A 6558-nucleotide genomic window follows, 5' to 3' on the forward strand; every position below is an offset into this window, starting at 1 on the left:
GGAAGGTGACTATACATATTTATGGAAAAATATTTATTTATTCACCATAATTCATGTTGTCCCCTTCAAAGTAATCCCCCTCAGATAATATACACTTGTGCCAACGCTTCTTTCAATCCTCGAAGCACTTCTCATAAGCACTTTTTGGTACAGCCTTGAGTACTTCCAGTGATGTAGTTTTTGTTTCCTCAATCATTTAAAATCTTCGTGTTTTCATAGGTCTTTTCAGTTTTGGAAACAAGAAAAAGTTGCAGGGGGCCAAATCCAGCGAATATGGTGGCTGAGGCAAAGGTGTCATGTGGTTTTTGGCCAAAAAATCTTGCACAAGAAACAGTGAATGAACAGCTGCGTTGTTGTGATGCAAAAGCCATGAATTGTTTTTCCACAATTCCAGACTTTTTTGTATACTGCTTCTCACAGACGGCACATAACATCTAGGTAATACTCCTCACTGACCATACAACCTTGAGGCAAAAATTCGTGATGCACCACGCCATGGTGATTTGGGGGGGGGGGGGGGGGGGGGGGGGGGGGGAAACAGCGAGCAAAACTTTGACATTTGATCAAACTTGGTGTGCTTTTTTTTGGTCTTGGCTCTCCAGGATGCTTCCATTTGGAAGGTTGGGCTTTGATGTTGACGACATAACCATAAACCCATGTTTCGCCGCCAGTGATGACCCTTATGAACAAACCAGGATCATCACTGATGTCATTCTAGAGCTCCTGATTGATGCTCATACGATGGTTCTTCAGAATCAGAATTGAGAACTCTTGGAACAAACTAAGCTGACACGTCTCATGCCCAAAACATCTGAAAGAATTGCAAGACACGAGCCGACCAATATGCCAACGTCCTCGGCAACTTATCTTACCATAATTTGACGATTTTCCAAAACAGTTTTCTTCACAGTTTCAACGTTATCATCCGTTATTGATGTGCTGGGATGTCCAGAGTGAGGTTTGTCACTGGCATCTTCTCAGAGCTTTTACCACTTGTAAACATTTTTTTTACTTAGAGCAGACCCACTGTATGCCACTGTCAACATTCCATTTTTCACACAAAATTTGATACAAATTCTTTGCTCCATTTTTTATAATAATTGAAAATGTCCAAGCACACTAACACACGTCTAACTTTCCTATCTGTCAAAAACAAATGAACTATGCTGAACACTTGAAACTGTGAACATATGTAGGGAAGTGTGTACCAACATAACAAAAAATAAATAAATAAAATCGATAATTGAATGTATGTTGCCCGTGCGATTTGAAAAGTCACCTTACTTTTTGAACAGTGGTCAACAGTTTTAAAGGGAATTTGATACCATTTTTCATGCAATGAAGCATTTAACTCCTTCACCACTGAGTGGGAGGAACTCTGGACAAGAATTTCTACTCTATAACCATAGATGCCTTTTAATGTAAATACAGCTAACTTGATAAGCTGGAGACTGCAACTGCATATTCAACAGATGGTACCTGAATGTAGGTAACAGTGTGAATTAGGGCACTGCTAACTTGAAGACAGTATTTATGCAAAATGTTCACATATTTATAGAAAAAAGACAAGTGTGAATTGGCAGTTTTGAATTACAGCCATGAGACACTGACCTTCACTGTGAAAATATTCAAAACTGACAGCTGATCAGTGAGCCTTGAAGATATCATGTTGCAAGTTGTATATTCTAGCTGTACTCTGGCCATTGCTGATTCACACTGTATAACTGAGGTGTTGAGCAGTTGCTTAAAACACAAACCAGACTGAAATCACTGCTAAACTTTCAGACAGTGTTCTTCCTCAGAACAAGTTGATGCGCACACACACACACACACACACACACACACACACACACACACACACACACACACACACACCCCACACAAACACACACACACACTTACATGCAATCGCGCACATGCTTCCTCACACACACCCAGAGCTACATTGTCTCATCTGGCTACATTGTCGTGGCACTGCAGCCAGTTTGGCCAATGGGAATGTTTCTTACACTTGTTTCCTGCTGTGTTCAAATAACTAGACCTCATAGAAAGCCCAAGGATCTCAGATTTTTCAACACCAATGTCAAGCAAATTACATGAATAAATATAGAGTGCATAACGTTGTGTACCTATGAGTGGTGTACCTATGAGTGGCATAGAGCTGCAGAGGGCTGTACCAGAGGGCATCAGTTTTTCAGCAGAAATAAGCTGTGGTCACATCCTGTTTGATACATAAATGTGCTGAGTATAATGAAACTAGTCAGTGCGCCTATTCTTGTCTTGAATTGTAGAATACGATACTCCCATTAAACTGATGACACGACCCAACTTTGTGTTTACTGTATTTCTGATAACACAACTTAGTCTTATATTTTTCATTAACAGATATATAACATGAAATTTATGTATGAATTATTTTCAGAAAATTTTATTATTTTTTCATACTTCAAATTTAATTTGAAATTATGAATGCCATTCTAGAACTTCATATAATATTTAATTGTTTATGAAATTCTTTTGCTGTAAATTATAGATGCATTATAAGATGGCTGAAGTTCGGTGGCAGGAGGAAAAGACTTCTGGTCAGGTGGATACAGGATTATAAATACAAAATCAAATAGGGGTAATGCAGGAGTAGGTTTAATAATGAACAAAAAATGGGAGTGCAGGTAAGCTACTACAAACAGCATAGTGGACATATTATAGTGGCCAAGATAGACACAAAGCCCATGCCTACTACAGTAGTACAAGTTTATATGCCAACTAGCTCTGCAGATGACGAAGAAATTGAAGAAATGTATGATGAGATAAAAGAAATTGTTCAGGTAGTGAAGGGAGACGAAAATTTAATGGTCATGGGTGAATGGAATACGACAGTAGGAAAAGGGAGAGAAGGAAACGTAGTAGGTGAATATCGATTGGGGCTAAGAAATGAAAGAGGAAGTCGTCTTTTAGAATTTTGCACAGAGCATAACTTAATCATAGCTAACACCTGGTTCAAGAATCATAAAAGAAGGTTGTGTACATGGAAGAATCCTGGAGATACTAAAAGGTATCACTTAGATTATATAATGATAAGACACAGGTTTAAGAGCCAGGTTTTAAATTGTAGGACATTTGCAGGGGCAGATGTGGACTGTGACCACAATCTATTGATTATGATCTGTAGATTAAAACTGAAGAAATTGCAAAAAAGGTGGGAATTTAAGGAGATGGGACCTGGATAAACTGACTAAACAACGGGTTGTACAGAGTTTCAGGGACAGCATAAGGGAACAATTGACAGGAATGGGGGAAAGAAATACAGTAGAAGATGAATGGGTAGCTTTGAGGGATGAAGTAGTGAAGGCAGCAGAGGATCAAGTAGGTAAAAAGACTAGGGCTAGTAGAAATCCTTGGGTAACAGAAGAAATAGTGAATTTAATTGATGAAAGGAGAAAATATAAGAATGCAGTAAATGAAGCAGACAAAAAGGAATACAAACGTCTCAAAAATGAGATCGACAGGAAGTGCAAAATGGCTAAAGAGGTATAGCTAGAGGACAAATGTAAGGATGTAGAGGCTTATCTCACCAGAGGTAAGATAGATACTGCCTACAAGAAAATTAAAGAGACCTTTGGAGAAAAGAGAGTCACTTGTATGAATATCAAGAGCTCAGATGGAAACCCAGTTCTAAGCAAAGAAGGGAAGGCGGAAAGGTGGAAGGAGTATATAGAGGGTTTATACAAGGGCGATGTACTTGAGGACAATATTATGGATATGGAAGAGGATGTAGATGAAGACGAAATGGGAGATAAGATACTGCGTGAAGAGTTTGACAGAGCACTGAAAGACCTGAGTCGAAACAAGGCCCCGGGAGTAGACAGCATTCCATTAGAACTACTGATGGCCTTGGGAGAGCCAGTCCTGACAAAACTCTACCATCTGGTGAGCAAGATTTATGAGACAGGCGAAATACCCTCAGATTTCAAGAAGAATATAATAATTCCAATCCCAAAGAAAGCAGGTGTTGACAGATGTGAAAATTACTGAACTATCAGTTTAATAAGCCACAGCTGCAAAATACTAACGCGAATTCTTTACAGACGAATGGAAAAACTGGTAGAAGTCGACCTCGGGGAAGATCAGTTTGGATTCCATAGAAATGTTGGAACACGTGAGGCAATACTGACCTTACAACTTATCTTAGAAGAAAGATTAAGGAAAGGCAAACCTATGTTTCTAGCATTAGTAGACTTAGAGAAAGCTTTTGACAATGTTGACTGGAATACTCTCTTTCAAATTCTAAAGGTGGCAGGGGTAAAATACAGGGAGCGAAAGGCTATTTACAATTTGTACAGAAACCAGATGGCAGTCATAAGAGTGGAGGGGCATGAAAGAGAAGCAGTGGTTGGGAAGAGAGTGAGACAGGGTTGTAGCCTCTCCCCGATGTTGTTCAATCTGTATATTGAGCAAGCAGTGAAGGAAACAAAGAAAAATTCGGAGATGGTATTAAAATCCAGGGAGAAGAAATAAAAACTTTGAGGTTCACCGATGACATCGTAATTCTGTCAGAGACAGCAAAGGACTTGGAAGAGCAGTTGAACGGAATGGACAGTGTCTTGAAAGGAGGATATAAGATGAACATCAACAAAAGCAAAACGAGGATAATGGAATGAAGTCAAATTAAGTTGGGTGATGCTGAGGGAATTAGATTAGGAAATGAGACACTAAAAGTAGCAAAGGAGTTTTGCCATTTGGGGAGCAAAATAACTGATGATGGTCGAAGTAGAAAGGATATAAAATGTAGACTGTCAATGGCAAGGAAAGTGTTTCTGAAGAAGAGAAATTTGTTAACATCGAGTATAGATTTAAGTGTCAGGAAGTCCTTTCTTAAATTATTTGTATGGAGTGTAGCCATGTATGGAAGTGAAACATGGACAATAAATAGTTTGGACAAGAAGAGAATAGAAGCTTTCGAAATGTGGTACTACAGAAGAATGCTGAATATTAGGTGGGTAGATCATGTAACTAATGAGGAGGTATTGAATAGGTTTGGGGAGAAGAGAAGTTTGTGGCACAACTTGACTTAGAAGACGGGATCGGTTGGTAGGACATGTTGTGAGGCATCAAGGGATCACCAATTTAGCATTGGAGGGCAGCGTGTAGGGTAAAAATCCTAGAGGGAGACCAAGAGATGAATACACTAAGCAGATTCAGAATGATGTAGGTTGCAGTAGGTGCTGGAAGATGAAGGAGCTAGCACAGGATAGATTAGCATGGAGAGCTGCATCAAACCAGTCTCAGGACTGAAGACCACAACAACAACAACAACAACAACAAGATGGCTGAAGTGTGGCTTCTTTTGTCTCTGTTCTTCTTCAAGTTGGTTGTAGTTGGTCTGTTATGGCACTAGTAGTTGTTGTTATGAAGCTGGTGCGAGAATCAGTTATGGAGAAGACCTCATGAGGTTGTCAGATTCAAATGAATGGACAGTACCAGAACAGAGATCAAAATTATACTGAAATGTGAGATGAAGAATGTTATAACCTTTAATCACAATAATTGCGTGGATTTTCACACTCTCTCTTAGAAACAATAGCTGATCACATGATTACAACTCAGTCTCTCGTATTCGACTGCTGTGCCGTGACATGCGGCCGGTGCCGTTCGTAGCTAGGTGGCGCTCCCGCGCTCATCTGATTTGCGGAGCGCCTCTATCGCCGTTTGTGCGTACTGTCGTGGCGGCACTGTTAAATGTCGTGGCACTATCACAACACTTTTCCCCCCTTGAAAAAAATAAACACTCACTTCCTTGGAGACATGGACAGCGCAGAGACATCCATGGCCTCTTGTGAGGCCCCGAGGAGATCCCGCGCAGAGACACGGGAGTATGGTCGAAAATGTCCAGGACGGAAGCTCGTGCGAGGAACGTGCCTCCTGGATGAGATGATGGGTGAAAACTCCGGAGCAGCATCCATAGGTGTCATTGACCTGGGAGTGTGCTCCAGCGAGATGGGTCCCGGAGAAGGCGGCGTCGCGACTGGGGCCGGTTCCGGAGTACTTGGAAGCGGCAGCGACGGCGGCTGCATCAACACGGACGGTAGATCGGCAGCAGCGACAGGACTGGCGTCTCGAGCTGGTGGAGGCGAAGGATGGGGCGGTGGCACAGGCGTGGCCACCACTCGTGGGCGCATCTGGTCGTAATGGCGAACAACCGTGCCGTCGCCCGTACGGATTTCACAAAGCCGGCGGCCACGAAGAGCCTTGACCACCCCTGGAATCCATTTAGGGCGAGATCCATACCCTCGTGCCCACACGTCGGCGCCCACCGAGTATTTTCCCGCACTAGGGGGCACAGTACAAGGCCTGACAGGGTGAAGCAGGTGCAGTAGAGTGCGCGGTTGGCGGCCATGCAAGAGTTCAGCAGGGCTGTGATCACCCAGAGGCGTGAAGCGATAAGAACTCAGAAATTGCAGCAGGGCGTCATCTGTGGAAAAATCACTAAGGAATTTTTTCATCTGGCATTTGAAAGTGCGGACAAGGCGCTCGACCTCCCCATTCGATTGCGGATGGAAG

This window comes from Schistocerca gregaria, chromosome 2 (assembly GCF_023897955.1).
Source record: "Schistocerca gregaria isolate iqSchGreg1 chromosome 2, iqSchGreg1.2, whole genome shotgun sequence".
Lineage (NCBI taxonomy): Eukaryota > Metazoa > Arthropoda > Insecta > Orthoptera > Acrididae > Schistocerca > Schistocerca gregaria.